This window comes from Sceloporus occidentalis, unplaced genomic scaffold (genome assembly GCF_023333645.1).
Source record: "Sceloporus occidentalis isolate IW3139 unplaced genomic scaffold, rSceOcc1.0.p SCAF_35, whole genome shotgun sequence".
Taxonomy (NCBI): Eukaryota; Metazoa; Chordata; class Lepidosauria; order Squamata; family Phrynosomatidae; genus Sceloporus; species Sceloporus occidentalis.
In genome coordinates, this window is record NW_028317015.1 from 4,014,328 (window position 1) to 4,035,693 (window position 21,366).

The window sequence follows — 21,366 nt, forward strand, 5'->3', positions numbered from 1 at the left end:
TGGTTGAAAGGCAGTCTCCTGCACTGGAAACCCTCGCTATTAAAAATATGATGTAGAATGCCATCACTATAGTTTTTTAAGCAAACCTAATTCATGAATGTGGGAAGGGGATGAGATATTGGTTCATTCACCAAAGAGGGTGTTTGCAGAACAGTTGTAGTTTTAATTTCTTGACTTAGCTAATAAGGGCCAGTTGGCTTCAGTTCCACAAAAGCGTGGGCGGCCTTTTGTAAAGCATATTTAACCATTAGAGGGGCAGCTACATACAGTATTTTAGTTTGCTATAAAAAATGTAAAATAAAATCCAATAATACATTTAATTCAACTGATACCAGTTTGGCTATAAGTGCATCACACATTTACCTTTGTTTTCAAATGTTTATATCAGTAAATAGTGGGTGAAATAATTAAGGTCATACCCAAGATCATCCATGATTATGTTATGAAATAATGACTAAATATTGCCTGTAGCCTGTTATGTTCCTTACAGCAAAATCATAGATTAGATTTTATCCTCTGATTGGAGAATATGAATTATGTTCCACCAATGAAATAAGAAAGGACCTTTATTTACTGCTGATGCTCCATAAGGCTTTTATTGTGAAGCATATTCCGGCTCAGGGAGCTTTTCACGACATACAGCTTGTCAGCCTCAATAAGCCAGTCTGGGAGGATTCTGCTGATGCCTAAGGATCAACTAAGCATACGGTCAACTGCAAGTAAAGCATTTTCTCCAATGTTTATATACTTGTCGGGAAGATAACAGAATCAAGTTATGGATTTCATATTATCCGTTATTCAAAATATTCCAGGTAAGATGCAGAAATCGATTTGTTGCTGTACTGAGGGTAACATTGGCTGCTTTTTGATGACAATAACAACATATAAGCTTATGTTAGATAAGAACCATTTAAAATCATCTAGACGTTCCATTGTTTCTTACTGCAAAAATCTGATAGGAACACAAAAATTCCCATTCATTGTTAAGTATTTTTACACACAGAAGGCATGGAATATTAGAAACAGAGCTGCTTATATACAGTATACCCTTGGAGTTACAGATACAATAAGGGCAAAGGATGGCATATAAAGTCCTGCAAATTTGATTTGGTATAAGATTTTAATTTTGTTGGTGGATACTTTTAAGTAATGCGGTGTCGATGCTGGGATTGTGTATCACACTCGTTTGTATTAGTAGCAGTTGTGTGACATAGTACAGTATTCAGATATTAGCATTTGCTGTGTAAGCCTAATCTGAATGAAAATCATTTTATATTTTTTTTCTAGACAGGCTCCATTTTCACAGCTTATTTATTGACTTTTAACATGTGTACTGATGGTCAAAACTTTCCACCTTGCACATCAATAACGTTGTCTCTGCATTTTAACTTTCCCCTTTTATATTCTTGTTGTAAGCATATACCCATTGTAGGAAAACACTTCTTTTCCGTTCTGTACAAAGATAGAACGTTGTTTTATCTACAGTGTGATTAGAATCTTAAGGTGAGTATTTTTTTTTTAAATAACACAATTTTACATTGTTTCAGAACACAAATGTGGTCATTGGGAAGCACAATCTCCCGCATATAAATGTCACTAGACAAAAGCTACAGAAACATATTCACATGTAAATAAAATATGATTTTTTTTTAACTTAAGTTTTGGATGTAGCCTCTGTCACCTACACAAATGGTTACGCTGTCATCCATGAGCAATAACATAAGAGCAACATCCTAAATGAGATGCAAAATGTAACCTAATTGGTATGCTAAACCCTCCATAGCGTGTTGGACTTCATTTAGTGAAGGACAGGGCAAAAAGTATTTTCTACACTTATGTACCATAACTGATATGTTATAGCCACATTTGAATGTATAAACACTTGAAATTATTTTTGCCCCCCCCTGCTTTTTTCCTTTCTGTACCCCATTCATTTTTTCTAAAAAACTAAAAAAAATCTATTATATATATAAAAAAGTAATTTCTACACAGCCTACTACAGCATGTTGAATGCCATGTGACTCCTGTTTGGGGTTGGCTTCTAATTTGGTGTCTGCTAACAGATTATTCCCCCTGCATTGGGGCTCATTTGCTGAATACCAGTCATTCTTTATTCACAATTTGGCAGTGTTTAAAAGGATTTTTTAGACTACTTTCTTTTTATATATATACTGCTAAAATTAATCTGTTATGTTCTGGAAGATTAAAATTCACAATTTATATTACAGTAATCTGCACAAGTGCCTCCTCAGTGAATGTAGGTATTTGCAGATCATTTTTTATTGAAATGACAGACTCTCTCAGCACCTTACTGCATGTATTGTGATAGTTCATATCAATTTGCAGTGTTCATTCATGCATATTAACAATATGCCTTATGGTGTTTTTGTGAACATGCTCTTAATCTACTCAATCTACTCACATATTTTATGGTTCAGCAGATAACAGTATGCATTAACATGGGCAGAGATGAATATCAATACACATATGCATTACATAGCTTGTACACGTATGGACTGGGATATGTCCATCTGTGTTCGAACATTATATTGACTGCTCTTATATCATATCAAACTCAATAAATTATATAGATGCATTTTCCTTGTAGACCAACAACTGCACCTGATTAAATATCCTGATTAAAGTAAGAAACTGGCTCTGGAGACCGCAAAACTAATGTATTGATTTGTCCCTTTACTAATTGGTGGCCTGTCTCAGTATCTCTAACGTTATCATGTCTCCATTTTCCTCAGTTCTAAAGAACTTTTTTAGCAAGGAGAAAAGACATCTGTATTCTCCCACCAGGACTGGTTTAGAATGCATTGCACCACTTTTTCAAACTGTACAAGAAACACCACAACCGACTCCAACTCAAATAACAGGAACAATCCCTGTGTGGATCAAGGGTAATCTGCTCAGAAATGGGCCTGGCAAATTTGAATTTGGAAATGAGAGGTGGGAAAAAATAAATAATTTTTCTAAATTCTTATTCCCAAACATATTTCTATAAGATATGTATCACAGTTGCAGGGGCAAAGCATTATCTGTGGCACCACAGTGCAGATTAAGTGCAAACATAACAACCTGTGCCAAGGCTTAAAATGTCTATTAGCCAAAAGAGGTGTTGCAAGCCTTATAAAAATGTGGGCCTTGAGCCCATACTGGCTGCAGCAAAAATCTACACATACTCTGTATGGAGAATCTATACAAATCATGAACAATTCATACTGCCTTCCAATGTACAGTATGCTATATATTAATTCTCTCCTACCCCTTCTATTCTCCCATACATCTGATCACAAACCAGAGGCTTCCTTCTAACTGACTAAGGCAACCCCTAGTTAAGCATCTACAATTTGCCAAGTTATTTATACTCATAACATTAAAGTAACGCAAAGCAAATATTTATATTTAAGAAAACAGGATTGCACCAGAGGCCTGGGATTCAGGTTCAAACATATCAGAATCTTTGGGGCAGGTTTAGATTGCCCTAATCCTTTTTTCTCCCCAGTGAACTAAAATGTCTTATGCTTCTTATCTTTTACAAGTTACAACCACTGGTTTGATGGCATGGCCTTGATGCATAAGTTCACAATCGAGAATGGATGTGTGACTTACATGAGTAGGTTTCTTGAAAGTAATTCATACACAATAAATAAAAGTCATAACCGTATTGTGGTCTCTGAGTTTGGGACGTCTGCCATGCCAGACCCCTGTAAAAGCATGTTTCAACGCTTCTTGTCTACATTTGAATTGCCAGGTAAGTCATGCTATAGCTGCTTTTTAGCACACAATGTGTTTGTGTTGCTGACAATCCTCACTTCTCTTTATTTTTGCATATTTTTTTCAGAACCGACTGATAATGGAAACATCAACTTTCTGAAATATAACAGTGATTATTATGTCAGTACAGAGACTAATGTGATACATAAAGTTGATCCAGAGACTTTAGAAACAAGAAAAAAGGTGATCATGTCATAGCCTGTACACAGATCCTGATTAAGTTAGTGTACACGAGGACATTATTTATAAAGATAGCATAATTAAAATCAGATGTACTGAAATGCAATTTTCAGATAAATGTTAGATTCTTGACTACAGTTCAAGTTTTTTTTTTGAACATGGTCTGCTTATGCTTGTTCATGTTCCAACCATAGTTGTTCACATCCCTCCAGATTTCAGGGGATGGCCTACATAAGTTTTCAAGTGGATTTTTTGGATTTTCTTGAAGATAGGGCTAAAGGGGTAGCTGCCTGGGGCATAATCATCCCATGCAATAATATGCCCTTGTCACTAGGGTATATGGAAGAGAAAGCAAAGAGCTTGAGGAGCAAAAAGGGATTCTATTGTGGTGTTAATTGACAGTAAGAGGTACCAGGAGCTGTAAATTCATACCTAAAATATAATGTGTAATAACTTTATTAGAATCTATTTAGCGGTTTTTGTCATTAGCTTTTGCAGATAAGTAAAGATGTTTCAAATAAAAGTCAGAAGAACGCTTTTTTTAAATAGTTTACCATATTTGATTGTTTTGTTTTGTAGTAAATTAGATATTAAATACTGGCATCTAAAAAAAAAGCCATTTTTGTCCTGGGAAAAAAAAAATATAATTTGTGTGGGCACAGTAAATGAGAATGAAGAAAGAAAGAAGAAAATGACAGCACAAACACCACAGAAATTGTAAAACAGCCATTGTCACGAAGGGTAAAAAATTTAAAAACAGTCACCTTGGATGTAAATTCAGTCCCATGTTTACTTGTTTACCTTATATGGTTGTGTCTAGTGGTATTCTTTGAGAAAATTGAGATTTTAATTGTAGTTTCATTCAAAAAACACTTAGCAATAAGAACAGGGACAGATAATATGTCTCTGCCTGGGGGAAGCTCATCCAAATATGTCCAAGTAACATAGAGTCCCAAGACAAATTTGCCTTAAAGCAAGTGCATGACCAATGCATATTCATTAGAAACTGGGGAAAAAGTAATTGTCTTTTTTAAATTATAGTAGCCCAGAATTCAATTTCCGCCCCGTGCACCAAAAATCTTCCGGATAACAAGCACCAGAAAGTTCACGCTACACTGACTGCATTGTCTGAGCAAGAAAATGAAATGCTTGATTAGACAGAAGGGGGATGTGATGGATATTGTAATTTAATTCACCAACTCTTTACATAACTAATGATATTAACACCTTTGACAATGTCATGTCAGGTTATCCGTTGTTTTCGGATAACTTGAACATGTTCCCACAAATAATATGTAAAAGGATCTTTATTTCTTAATATTTGCTCCTTGGCAGCAGTTTGCTAGACACCAAAGGTAACCTCCTATGTGCCACAGAAGTAAGTAATGTACTGCTGAAAGAATAGGGTTTTTTTTTTACTACATGGGGACAAAAATTATTAGACTCTTACCAGGTTTCTTATTTTGGTCGTGTTCTATAGTAAAATCATCACATCTCCTTAAAACTCACAACATACCATTCAATATAATAGCAGACACCCAGGGTCACACCAGATCAATGCTGACAGGGGTAGTAAACAAATGACATAAGTCTGCCAGCTTGAATCGAAGGCTTTTGGTGTCCAAGGCATGTCGTAGCAGAGAACATCATAGGTTGAAAGAGGGCCATAACACTCTTGTAGAATACAATATGTGTGAAATTAGCATCTCTGTTCCGTCTTTAGAATAAAGTTGTATGTTTTGTTGTTTAAGGTTGACTGGGGCAATTATATTGCTGTAAATAGTGCAACAGCCCATCCTCATTATGAGCCAGATGGAACTGCGTACAACATGGGAAATTCTTATGGGAAAATGGGTAAGAACTTTTTTTCTCACACTTCTTAAGGTATATACTGGCACATTATTTATGAGGGGACAGGAGGCCTTGGCTACAGCCCCACATTGTAACCCTTTGAATATATGGTACATAACATTGGAATGAACAGAAATTACTAATAATTATAAAATAACATAACATATATGCATAATATATAAAACAAAATTGTGAAAATGAGGCAGCTGAATTACTCCTCAGGAAAGCTCTCCCCTTGAAATCAATGACATTGCTGGAGCTGGCTAATTAGCCAATTATTTCACTATAATGGGTTCTTATGGGATATAATGCAAATAATCTTTTTGACTGAGCAGTTAATTCATATATGTGATTTAGATTTACTATATGTTGCTATTGACTACAGTTTTTTTATTTTACAGAATCGATAAAATTTTTTTAAAGAATTAATCAATTTCAGTGAACATAATCATCCTTTTATACCATGTGTTGGTTCCATAGTAAAATACAGTACACCTTCTAGTTGTCCTTATGTTTGACTTAATTTCATACTAATGTCACTGTTCTTAGGGACATGTTACAATATTATTAAAGTTCCAGCACAGGAATCTGAGGCTGATGACACTCTACATGGAGCTTCGGTGGTCTGTTCCATACCTGCAAAGGATAATATGAAACCTTCTTATTATCACAGCTTTGGTACGTGCCGTATAGAACTGTATTTCTGAAAGTCTACTGAGAAATGCTTCTTTGGCAACCAAAGAACACAGGTTAAGAAATGTATAGACCCAGGAGATAAACCATGATCAAAAACAAGTGGATGTTAAAATGCTCGGGGGGGAAAAAAGCCAAGCATTTAAATCAAGAGTATCAAACTCAAATGGGCACAGGGTCAGTTTGAATCTACAGACACCAATTGGGGACATATTTAAATGCCTATGGAAATATGTAAATGTAGTGGTTCACAATTCACAACTGTGTTTAGTTATTTGAGGAATAAATACATTAGTCTCACAGGCACTCACAGATCTCACGGCATTTATAGACAGACTGTTAACACATATTGTTTGGTTACAAAACCCACAGTGTTAATAGATACACTCACAAGCAAGAACACACACAGCGATCACAAATATACACAATAGGCATGCACTCAAATGGCAACACTGCAAGGCACTCACAAGAACACAACTTACCTCACTCACAGACATAACTTACAGCAGTCAGAAACTCGCAAGTCACAGCACTTCCAACAACTCACAGTCAGGGCCGGCCCTACCATGGAGCAGAGTGGGGCAATGGCTCCAAGCGGCACTTTTGAAGGGGCGGCACTTTGCTGCCCCAAGCCCTTCTTTTTTTTTTTAAAGCGGAAGAGAGAGAGGGCGCCAAGTGGTTTTTGCTTACCAAGCTTACCTAGCTCTGTCTCGGTGACGGCTTGTAATGCTGAGCGCCGGAAGATGACGTCATTTCCGGCGCTCAGCATTACAAGCCGGCACCGAGACCGAGCAGGGAGACTCGCTGCAGGACTGCTGAAAGGTAAGTACAAAAGGGGGGGGATAGGGTAGATAATAGGGAGGGAGGGAGAGTAAGGGTAGATAATAGGGAGGGAGAGGAACGGTAGATGATAGGGAGGGAGAGGAAGGGTAGATCATGGGGGGGGCAGAGGAAGGGTAGATAATGGGGCGGGGCGGAATTATTTTCTGTTGGGGGAATATATTCTAGCTACTATTCCCATAATAATCAATTAGCAATGTCATACCTCCCAACATTTCAAAATGTGAAAGAGGGATTTTGTTAAATCTCGTGGAACTCTCAGATATAAGCGATTGCACTTTACATTGTCACGCTTGCATCACCACTTAAAACACGCTTAATTTTTGTCAGCACAGTCATGCATATTAAAAATAACCAACACATTGAATTCCCATGAGGCTCAGCCAGACATACTACTTACATGATGCTGGCTGAGCATCATTGGAAGTGCAGCAACAGTAAAGCTGCAGATGCTAGCTGTGAACTAAAATTCCCATGATTCTCAGCCATCCAGGTGTCCACCATAATGCTGGCTGAGCATCATTGGAAGAGCAGTCCACAGCAGCAGAGATTTTTTTAGAAATTAAAAAAGGCTAATGTTAGCCTCCCTCTCAGGGCCCCTACACACACCCTTTATACACACCTGTCCATAAACACACATATACACATACACTGCCCTTACACACACAGATATACACATACACTGCCCTTACACTCACATAAATACACATACACTGCCCTTACACACACAGATATACACATACACTGCCCTAACTCACACATTTACACGTACACTGCCCTTACACACACAGATATACACATACGCTGCCCTTACACACACAGAAATACACATACACTGCCCTTACTATTTTTCTCTCACTATTAGCTTTTTCTCCTTTGTGGATTCTTGTATTAAGCCCTGCTATACTAGGGAAGACTTAAGATGAAAATGAAGAGGAAAACGAATACAAAGAATGTACGCAAATATTCGCCCGAAACGTTGAATAAGATTTGTTTTCGCCGGCGCCCAAGTCTAGTGAATTATATATATATATATTAGCTATTTTAATCTGTATGTAAAATATTAAATTTGGGAACACAACAGATCTAATTTTATGTGATAGAACAGATGCTAATCTGGAGACTGGATCCAGATTTGTAATGTTGCTTTTTTGTCTTACTCAGGAATGACAGAAAACTATATTGTGTTTATTGAACAACCATTAAAATTAAATATCCTGAAAATTCTCACTAGCAAAATAAGTGGAGCGTCTATACTTGACTCTTTCATCTGGGACCCAAGATATGAAACCATATTCCATGTGGTTAACAAACACACAGGGGAGGTAACTCATCAATCTGTATTTCTGATAAATCCATCATCTCGACTATGCTTTTGTTTAGTAAGCGCTGATGACTTGTTAAACAATTGATCAACGCTAAAATGTTGGACTCAATTTGTTCTATCTGTAACTTACTATTAATGCACAGAAATATATTGTGATGAAAACAATTCATGCATATTATAATTTGTCTCCTATGTCCTTCACCCAATCACCTTCTATTGGAGCCTGTGTACCATTACAAACTGCATTCTGATGTCTTATTGTTCATGTGCAGATAAATCCTGTGACTTTCCATGCACAGCCTTTTGCAACTTTCCATCAGATCAATGCCTTTGAGGATCAGGGGTGCATTGTGCTTGATATCTGCTGTAACAGTAGCGGAGAACCTTTCTCACCATACAAGCTCCGCAACCTGCGCCAATCTGGTCATGCTTTAGACGAGGTATGTAATATGCAGTGTATTCACACTTTAGGAAAACATCCATTCTGTATGCATAATCATGGTATTACCTTGTTCCTTTAGATATAACTTTTGTTATAAACCTAGAATAGTAGCATTTTACAGTCTATTTATATATTTAATAATAAATATTAGGACACACATTCCCCTAAAAAATTACTTTCTAAATGCAAACAGCTGATGATCATACCTGGAAACTTCCTGGGTAAGAGACCTGGTCAAGGATGGCATGGCTTGCTATAAAAAGGAAGATATGGGGGGGGGGTGAGTGGAATGGGCAGAAAGTGGGCATTTAGCTTGGTATGGCTTTGAATTATGATTTTCTTAAATGTTTCCCCCTGATCATAATTTTAAGATAATTCCATAAACTTAACATCCAGACGAGAAACAATATGAAGGTATCTTAGTTTTATACTTTGTGCATTTTTGTCCAGTTCAGAAAGATAGCTTGTATTTTATTTTATTTGGCAGGTCTACAATGAATTACTAAAATCCTATCCGTGGAGATTTGTCTTTCCACTAAATATTGACCCCAACATGTCACAGGATGTAGATATAAATCCTCTGAGTTATACAACAGCAACAGTTATCAAAAAGGTGGACGGAAAGGTAAGCAAAGTGCACATGTCTGTATCCATAGTATGAGTAGGGGGGGGTCAAACATTCACAGTAATATTTCAGGTACATATATTTCATTTTATTCATATTTATTTTTAATTTATTGTACGTATTTATTTATTTAGGTATGGTGCACTCATGAAAACCTCTATGACAACACACTGGATGATGTAGGAGGCCTAGAATTCCCCAGTATCAGCTATTACAAATACAACACGAAGAAGTACCGCTATTTCTATGGATGTGGTTTTAGGCATTTTGTGGGAACTTCTCTGATTAAAGTGGATATTGAAACCAAGAAACTAATGGTAAAAACATTATGGAGGTGCTTTTCCACTTAATTAAATATATTAATTGTGACAAGATAATTAAGTGTTCCCATATAAAATATCAATGGGGCAGACTTTTACTTCAATGTAACATGTTCAAAGATTATCCTTAATATATTTGCTTATGATCAAACTGCATATTTATTAAGTGGGCACCTTGGCCCCTAGTGTTTGTATTGTTCAAAACAAAAATACAAGTGAATGTGGAGTTTATTTAATAAATTGCAGTTATCAATGATTTAAACATTCAACTAATCATCTTAATTTGACATTATAAAGGGCTAACCCAGACAATTTCCTCCTGCAACAATGGATGAGTGGGATCTTTATAGTGCATGGTTAACACAGCGATATGTATTTTTTTAATCTCATCACACCTCACCCGCAACTCATTGTTTAATAAATATTAATATGAATAATAGGATGACATATCTTTGGTTGTATACTGTAAGAGCTAACAAAACAATTCATAAGAAGTGGTTGTGGCAGCAAAAGCACGCTGTGAGCCGAGTTGGACTGGTGTATGAGCCGGTTAAGCAAGTTGCAGTAAAGACTATGTTAATATTTAGGTTCGTTGATAAAGAATGCAGTCAATACTGAAAATTATCAACGTCTGGTTTCAATTTATTTTTACCTACTGTTTTAAACATTATAGCTTGTGAAAATCTGTCATAACCTGAAAAGTCTCCTTTATTTATCTGTCTTCTTCTTTAATGCAAGGTTTGGCAGGAAGATGGCTTCTATCCTTCAGAACCTGTGTTCATACCCTGCCCAGACTCTAATAAAGAAGATGATGGTGTGATCCTCTCTGTTGTTGTCACTCCCCATCAGGTAGGTCAGTTTGTTGCTTTAGTACTTCAAGTAACTTCCTCTTGCATGTCTTCTCCTTGTTGGTCAAATTGGCCCACGTATGTATGGTTGTAGCAAAAACCAAAAAAATTTACTCAACTTTGACTTAACTGTACTAGGGTACATCTTGTATAGCTAAACTCCAAGATAACCCTGCATCAGAGGCAGGACAGAAACATCTAGCTACTTAGTGCAGGACTGAATTATATTATATATATATATATATTATATTAAAAAATGTAAAAAAAAATGACCCCTTGAGAGTAAGGAAGGACATTGAGGATCAACAGCAGTAGTAAGGCATGTGGCCTGTAGAGGCACTGGCAAACAGACCCTTGGTGCAGGACTGAATTTCCAAAAAATGAGAACTGACTTTTCAAATTTCTGAACGGCTTCTGGAATGCCATGTTCTGCTCAGAGAACTCCATCATGTCCATTGTGGAGTTCCAGCAGGCAACTACGTCCTGACGTAGGCGGTGTAGGGTAGACAGTGTTCTGCTCCCTCAACCAGATTCAACAGCCTATACTGCCTGTCAGTTGGAGTAGCTTCCCTTACCACCAGGTGTAGTATATGCTCTACGCACATTATGTTTGCTGCCCCACAGCTCCCGTTTGTGCTGCTGTGCCTTCCCACGATGTGTGCTGCTCATTCTTGTACCTACACCAGCTACAATTTAACTGTCCTCCAAATATTTGGGCAGCCAGCATTGTGCTGTGAAAGAAAAGGCATGCTGTGCAGTAGTTGCTCTACATAAGTCGAGGGGTGAGGTGGATGGTTTGTCCAGCTGCCTTGGACAGCTAGTCTTTCAACAATGAGACACAAGACTGGTAAAGTAGAGCACTACATTCCTGCTGAAGATGGTATGACAGGGGAGATGGTAGTGGGGAGTGAGGGCCTCCAGCAGCTGCCTGAACTGCTCCCCTCAATCATGGAGAAGGAAGCACCTCTGACAGCGGTAAGCTGACCAGGCAGTCGTGCCAGTTTTTTTGACTGCTGCTTTGACATGCCCTTGACTGGAAAGCCCCAGAGTGTTCTAGGCTGGTACAGTGGATGTCTGTTCCCTACCTGTCACTGGGAATCATCCTCGAGAAGGCTGAGGCCTCACCGCCCCTTTGCCCTGAGGCTGTTGTGGGTTTGCTGTTGGCACCAATGCTGCCAGTGCCCCCTGAAGCAAGGCTGCATTGTGGTTTGTACTGGCGGTTGTGGTGGCACTGGTAGTGGATTTATTAAATGCTTCACCATAGAACAGCTTACAAGCCATCTTCGCCCTGGATCCCACCAAGTCACCAACACATGACCCTTCAGTGAGCCCTGGAATCACTCTAACTAACAGATATTTCCAAATTTTTTGTACTCGCCAGTAATAATAAAAAAAATGTATAAACCTGCTCAGGAATTTCACACAGTCCAATGCCTAATTTTATCACCAATATTTATCAATGAATTTATTGTCTTGTGTTGACCACAAACAAAAGGTTTTGTTGGTAGCGTTAATATGCAACTGTTTTAATTTTAATAAACTCTTCTCAGGAACAGTGTTTCAAGAAATAAAAGACACTGTGAACAAACAATCAAATTATGTTTTCCACAAACTAGAGGTTTTGCCTAACTTTTAAATTGAAAAAACACCCCTAAAATAAATTTACAAAAATGTCTGCTGCAGGTTCTATTCATCATAATGAAACAATCTGCAGTTACATTACAGTTTCTCTGATCTACTACACCCCAGTAAATTTTCTGCACTAAACTATTAAATAAACACTTACAGTATAGTAGATACACATCAATCTCAGCCTTATATATATCTAATGTTTGTCCTTTCCCCTTGTAACTGCTGATTGGCTAGACTAAAAAAAGTAAAGAAAAAATCCCCCTCATTGTTGAACCTATTAATTGCAGCCGTACCTATCAATAAGACCACCCCACCAGGTTTTTTTAGCTACTTCTACCTATCAGTCATTTATACACTATATGGACAAAAGTATTGAGACATCTGACCATTACAGGAACCTTTATGACATCGCATTAAGCATTGTCCAAAATGTCTTGGTATGCTGAAGGGGACATACCAAGACATTTTGGACAAGGCTATGCTTTCAACCTCGTGGGAGCAGCTTGGGGAAGGCCCCTTTCTACTTTACCTCACCAAAGATGGCGGAAACGTGTAGTAATGGCGCCAAAACTTGGCAAATGAATGAACAATGAATTTCAGAGGTTTTGAGGTTCGTTTTCAGTTGTTTCGTACGGGACCCTCCTCGTTATCAGACATTCCTACAAACGGACAAAATACATAGTGAAATTGGAAACTAACCAAATGCTTTATATTCTGTTTCATTTTTTAGGACAAACAAACATTCCTGCTCGTTTTAGATGCCAAAAACTTCACAGAAATTGGAAGAGCAGAGGTTCCTGTACACGTGCCTTATGTACTGCATGGAATTTTTGTACCTCGGAAACACTGAAATCATTATGTGACACAATACGTACTCAATGTTTTTTTTTAACTTTCATTTACATGTCAGTCCATATACTTCAAAAAGTGTCTTAGCCTAAGTGAGTTTCTACGTAATGCAGCCTTTTTAATACATATACCATTACATTATGATGCACATGAGTAAGCACCCAGCAAGGAGCGAAACACGTTAAGCTTGCACCTTTCTTGTTTGCCTGTTTTCCCACGCTGATTGAACATGAATTCACTTCTTTGAAATAAATACCAATTGGAATACGAGTTATACTGGTGTACCTGTCTCCTTCTTCTTTGGTGGAAATGATTAGTGAAGGAAAGCAAATAGTATAATCTGGATCTCCTTGCTGGTGTTATATTCAGGCTGTGTACTCAAGGGTTTATGTAGTTTCATTTATATATTAGATTATATATTCCAAAAGGTTTCTAAACCTAAGTGAGTTTCAATGTAACACAGCCTTTTTAATACATATTAAGTAACATACAAGAAGCAATACTACTGATTTAGAGCTAAAATAAGATGGGTTTGTTTAAATATATGCTGTTTTAATGTACTTTTTGCAACTAACAATCACATTTTGTAATTTACATACCATATTTGCTCGATTATAAGACGCCCTTGATGATAAGACGACCCCCCAAAGTTTGAATATTAATTTAAAAATGCATTTTTGTTTTTATTTCCTTTTATTTACCAACCTGCCCCCCAGTTATGCACATCTGCCCCCGATATGCCTTATACCCCCTTATATGCCACTTTGCTGTCACATATGCCTTATACCCCTATATGCTACTCTGCCTCCAGAAATGCCTTATAGCCCTATATGCCACTCCGCCTCCCAGATATGGCTTTTAACCCCCTAAATGCCACTCTGCCTCCCTGATATTCTTTTTAACCCCTATATGCCACTCTGCCACCAGAAAGCCCTTATACCCCCCATATGCCACTCTTACCCTCCCCGAACTTACCAGTGCTTCCCTAGACGCCTCCCCGTGCTTCAGATTCCTTGGTGGAGCACTGGAAAGTCACGTGATGCCGGCGCTCCGTTATATTTTACATTTTATATAAACAATAAATAATAATAAATTAAAAATAATAGTTTAAACATTCTGTAAATATGTAAAATAGGGAAAAAAACCCACATCATAAAAATTACATTAAAACAAAATATAATAAGTTGTATAATAATTGCCCCAATACACCCCCACCACTAAAAGTAGAAACCGAAACCCTTAACCCAGAAGTTTTTTAAAATGTCCAATATAGAGTACTATGTAAGACATCATAAAATAATCTATGGACATGGGGTTTTACTTTAATCAGGGAATGTTGGGTTATTATTCAGCAGTGGCCAGTGACTTATCCTGGTCTAGTTAGACTAGGCCTAGTGCTAGGAGGCATGATCAGGGGTGGCAGATCAAGCCAATGGAGCTCTGCTGGGTTTAACCCCTTCGTGACAAAGGCTGATTTTATTTTTTGTACCCTTTGTGACAATGGCCTTTTTAACATTTCTGTGCTGCTCGTGTTTAGCTGTAATTTTCTTCTTTCCCGTTTACTGAACCCACACAAGTTATATAAATTTTTTCAGGACAAGAAGGGCTTTCTTTGGATCACATTGTTTTGATTGTATCATATTATTTACTTTAAAAAAAAGTATAAAATATGGTGAAAAATTTAGAAAAAAATGACTTTTTCTAACTTTTAGTTGAAAAATCTTTTAATCGTCTAGAAAAGGTAATGAAAAAACCTGCTAAATAGATTCCACTATCCGTCCTGAGTTTAGAAATACCCAATGTTTTTATGTTTTTTTGCTTTTTCTGCACATTATGGGGCAATAAGTACAGGTAGAGTTTTGCTATTTCAAAGCCATTTTTTCCAAATCTGGTAATTCTTCCCCCCATGTGCCATTTCGGGTATCTTTGAAGCCGGCCAATGCCATTTACCCCATCAAATCATATATTTTTGAAAACTAGACACTCCAGGGTATTTCAAATGCTAGAATTTTAACTCTTTCCATGCACCATATCTACCACCAGTCTTTGTCAAACTTTGTGGTAGTCTTTTTTTTTTTTCACACACATTTTACTTCAGGTATGATTTAACAGGTTCTGGTATATGTCACTATCATAAAACACCCCAATATGTGTTCAGCAACATCTCCTGAGTACAGCGATACCTCACATGAATGATTTTGCCTGGCTGTTTGGGGGGAAAAAGGGCCATATTTGGGACATGCACATTTTTCAATGTTGAACTTTGGCATTTGGTACATCCTTGAGCCGGGCCATTTCAGTGTGCCCAATAAAACCATATATTTTTTAAAACTAGACACCCCAGGGTATTTTAAATGCTTGTATTTTAACTGTTTGCATGCGCAGATTTTACCACCAGCATTTTTTCAAAGTCGCTGTCACACGACAATATGTGTTCAGCAACATCTCCTGAGTACAGTGATACCCCACATGCATGGGTTTGTCATTTTTTGGGGGAACTAAAAGGCCACATTTGGGACGTGTGCATTTTTCTAATTGGAAATTAGATGTGTGGCCATCCTTCCCCCCGTGTTAATTGGGACCTTGTTGAACCCGGCCAATTCAATTTACCCCATCAAATCATACATTTTTTAAAAGTAGACACCCCATGGGCATTTAATATGCCAGTATTTTAACTCTTTCCATGCGAGAATTTTTTTAAGCTAATGTGCTAATTTTAGGACTTGCTCACGAAAATATTTTGATATACCGTATTGGCTCGGATATAGGCCGCCCCCGTATATAGGCCGCACCCTAAAAGTTTGGTGCTTTTTTAAAGAAAAAGTTTTTTCTTTAAAAAAGCACCAAAAAAACATGCTGCCACTCTGTCTCCCCCCCCGAGATATGCTGCCACTGTCCTCCCCCCCCCGAGATATGCTGCCACTGTCCGTCCCCCCCCCCCGAGATATGCTGCCACTGTCCTCCCCCCCCCCGAGATATGCTGCCACTGTCCTCCTCCCTCCCCGAGAAATGCTATCACTCTCCACCCCTCCCCGAGATATGCTGCCACTGTCCTCCTCTGCCCCCCCCCCGGACTTACCGGAGCAGACTCCCGGGTGTCTTGCGGGGCCGACGGGGGACATCTACAGAATACGCGTATACAACTTCCGGTGTTGCGTAGATGTCCCCCGTCGGCCCCACAAGACACCCGGGAGTCTGCTCCGGTAAGTCGGGGGGGCAGAGGTAAAACGTGCCGGCACCCCCCCTGTGGAAAGTGCTGGCAGGGGAGGCTGTCTGAGCGTATCGGGGAGTAGGATGCAGGTCTGTGGGGGATCTGTATCCTAACCCCGCTGCCTGCCCGGCGCCCGGGACTGCATGTATGCAGACTTAAAGTGGGGGAAAAAAGTGCGGCCTATATTCGAGCCAATACGGTATATATATTTAAATTTTTTTTGCCTTTTTTTGAAATTTTTTGGAACCTGAAGGTTCCTCTGATCAGTGGGAAATTATTTTTACGTTTTGCTGGTTTTTTTAAACTATTTTTTTCTAATTATTTTTTATTTTATTTTTACTAATCACGCTGTGATTAGAAAGCTGGGCTCCATTGACTTGCATGGTTGAATGCAGTACCTGTATTCAACCTGCAAGTGGAGCCAGAGTTCTCTAAAGGGTCTGGCGACATCTAGCGAACTTTTTCAACTTCATTGTTTTGGTTTTTTTTACAGGTCCTGGGGTAAGTGTTTGGTGTCGCTGGATGCCTCCTGATCGAGGCATTTCAGCAACTCCGTTGAAACTTTTAAAACGTGCGTCCGCCGGGGTGGGGCCAGACATATCTATGGGAGACTGTGAGCAAACACTTAGTCCTTGTTTTTTTTCATGGATGACATCAGAAGGCAGCCTTCAGAAAGTACTTTTTGCTATTAATAAGCAGAGGGGGTAAGTAGAAAGGACCCCCATGCTCACACTTATAATGCAATTTTTAATACTTTCTCAAAGTTTACACGTTGCTGAAATGCTTTTTGCAGTTCTGTGTGTGGCACATAGTACAAAACGTGTTCCAATCCATGTAAGATCTGTCAGACTCAATAGAACTATCAACCCCCCACCTTAAAACTGAAGCTCTCCACAATAATGCAAGACAATAAGAGATGTATAGCATGCCCCCCACCTGTCCAGATTTAGGTGGGACAGTCACGATTTTGGTTCGCTGTCCTGCTGTCCCGCCTATACCTCTGTCCCGCTCTGCACTTAATACACTCATTATAGAATAGTGTTACACCGACTCTGTGGAATTTAGTAATGGAATTGGGTAAGAATACCAGAAATGCCTTTTCTTTCATGGTGTTGACAGCGCCCAGTCCTCCTGAGCGAGTGCGGTTGTACTTCAGCACTGTGACAAGACATGACAACGCAGAGCCAATAGGAACGAAGAAAAGGATGATGTACAGCTTCACGAGCCAATGACGGGGCAGAGACCATTTGTTTTGTAAGTGACTGAGCCCTGTGTGTTGTTGGCACGGCGAGATGAGGTTCCTTGCGAATGGTAGCGCTGCGTGGGCACGGCAGAGTGCAGGTGAGGGCACGGTAACCGAGAACTACTGATGCATTGTGAGAGGGGTCTGTCTTGTGGATATATATTCTACGGAAGCCCAAGCAGTCCAAACTTGTGTATATAGGAATAGTGTTTTTTTTGTCATACAGCAACTGTCTGTTTCCTAAACTTTATTAAAACATATCATTCTATTTTTATATTTAAAAAGACACACAACTGTGGTTGGATGGTGTTTGTTGGCACATGATAGCTGAGAGGTCACTTTAAATGTACATTATATGCCCCTTGCAGATGGGGGGGGGGGTTGCCTTTGTCCCTTTCCCCTAGCCCCAGCTTTTGGCACATTTCCTTGCATATGATGTATTAATGCCAGTCAGCTGCAGCGCAGGCTGGTCTGATCCAACACTGCACTGGAGTCTGAGACCCCCGTGACCTTGTGTGTGATTTCCTGCCACTGACTGGCTGCGTGTCATGAGAATTATACATTAAAGAATTTATATTAAAATACTATTTATGTTAGGGGGGCAGCCTCCATAGACTTCATTAAAATGCGCTCTGCACCTTTAACGCACGGTGCGCCAGCATATGACATCCTTTTTTATAAACTTGAGGCATCTGAGGGCCGCTGTAAATACACCACTGCATTCTTCTTTGGTGAGTCTGTTACACCGTCCCTATACATGCCACTAGGACTGTTATATTAAACGTAATTAATTAAATTAATCGTATGCACACAATACGCAAACTTTTAAGAAGCATTTTAGTGGTTAACAATGCCTGTCTCTGCGTCACATGACAATTACACCTTCCCGTTACAAAAACATGGATGAGGCAAAACTTTACCTGATTAAAGTAGTATTGGAAGGGTTTAGGCAGTGATATTATTAATGATACATCGAATTACAGAAGTGAAGCATTCAGCTATTCCTCTAAGGAACATAAACAAAGTTAGCTGAGTTATGGGGGGAAAAGACCACCAGTATATTTGGGGCTCGACAGCACGTTCAGATATAATGAAGTCAGAGTAGAATTACAAAGAACTCAGCTGCAGGATGCATTAACTAATTTAGCGAGTCTGCCCCGCATTGCTTTCTGCTTTCCAGCTGCATCTGAAATGTCCCATACACAGCGATGTGGGCAGTCAGATAGAGCTGCCAAGCTGCAGGAAGGAGCGGGAGCTCATGCAACCAATTAGAGGAAGAAGCAGTGCAATCATCCTGGAGCCTGCAACACAGGGTGACGGGTGGTCTGTCAAGGACACAAATCCCACTTAACCGCACACACGCTACTCTCAGCTACACAAAACCTACCTTACCACACACACGCTACTCCCAGCAACACAAAACCCACCATACCACACACACACTACCCTCAGCAGCACAAAACCCACCTTACCACACACACACACACACACACACTACTCCCAGCAACACAAAACCCACCTTACCACACACACACCACTCCAAGCAACACAAAACCCACCATACTACACACACACACACACACTACCCTCAGCAACACAAAACCCACCTTACCACACACGCTACTCCCAGCAACACAAAACCCACCATCCCACACACACACACACTACCCTCAGCAACACAAAACCCACCTTACCACACACACACACACACTACTCCCAGCAACACAAAACCCACCTTACCACACACACACACACACACTACTCTCGGCAACACATATCATACTTTACCATACATACACACACACTACCCTCAGCAACACAAAACCCACCTTACCACACACACTACCCTCAGCAACACAAAACCCACCTTACCACACACACACACACACTACTCCCAGCAACACAAAACCCACCTTACCACACACACACACACACTACTCTCGGCAACACATATCATACTTTACCATACATACACACACACTACCCTCAGCAACACAAAACCCACCTTACCACAAACACACACACGCTACTCCCAGCAACACAAAACCCACCTTACCACACACATACACACACACCACTCCCAGCAACACAAAACCCACCTTACCACACACACACTACTCTCAGCAACACATATCATACTTTACCATACATACATACACACACACACACTACCCTCAGCAACACAAAACCCACCTTACCACACACACACACTACTCCCAGCAACACAAAACCCACCTTACCACACACACACTACTCTCAGCAACACATATCATACTTTACCATACATACATACACACACACACACTACCCTCAGCAACACAAAACCCACCTTACCACACACACACACTACTCCCAGCAACACAAAACCCACCTTACCACACACATACACACACACTACTCCCAGCAACACAAAACCCACCTTACCACACACACACTACTCCCAGCAACACAAAACCCACCTTACCACACACACACTACTCCCAGCAACACAAAACCCACCTTACCACACACATACACACACACTACTCCCAGCAACACAAAACCCACCTTACCACACACTACTCCCAGCAACACAAAACCCACCTTACCACACACACACACTACTCTCAGCAACACATATCATACTTTACCATACACACACACACACACACTACTCTCAGCAATGCAAATCACACTTTACCACACACACACACACTACTCTCGGCAACACATATCATACTTTACCATACATACACACACACTACCCTCAGCAACACAAAACCCACCTTACCACAAACACACACACGCTACTCCCAGCAACACAAAACCCACCATACCACACACACACACACACACTACCCTCAGCAACACAAAACCCACCTTACCACACACATACACACACACTACTCCCAGCAACACAAAACCCACCTTACCACACACACACTACTCTCAGCAACACATATCATACTTTACCATACATACATACACACACACTACCCTCAGCAACACAAAACCCACCTTACCACACACACACACACTACTCCCAGCAACACAAAACCCACCTTACCACACACACACTACTCCCAGCAACACAAAACCCACCTTACCACACACATACACACACACTACTCCCAGCAACACAAAACCCACCTTACCACACACTACTCCCAGCAACACAAAACCCACCTTGCCACACACACACACACTACTCTCAGCAACACATATCATACTTTACCACACACACACACACACTACCCTCAGCAACACAAATCACACTTTACCACACACACACTACTCTCAGCAACACAAATCGCACTCCCCATATACATCAGATGTACTGAAGTAGTCGTTTATGCGCCCTGGGCACTGATCCATTTACTAACACCTGACTCCCTGACTGCGCATTATCGGAAAAAGATGCTTTTTTTTCTATTTTTTTTTCTATTTTGCTTTTTTGGGGGGGGGTAGCGCTTTCTCATTATACAAATCTGTCGAGCAGAACTTCCCTCTATCACAAAACCTTCTCTCATTTCAGTTCTGAAG

General features: G+C 39.7%; 1 pseudogene; it reads left to right on the forward strand.

Annotated features, from left to right (window-relative positions):
* The first annotated feature begins 2,921 nt into the window (after positions 1-2,921).
* Positions 2,922-13,391, forward strand: LOC149297987 (carotenoid-cleaving dioxygenase, mitochondrial-like; annotated as a pseudogene).
* The last annotated feature ends 7,975 nt before the right edge of the window (positions 13,392-21,366 follow it).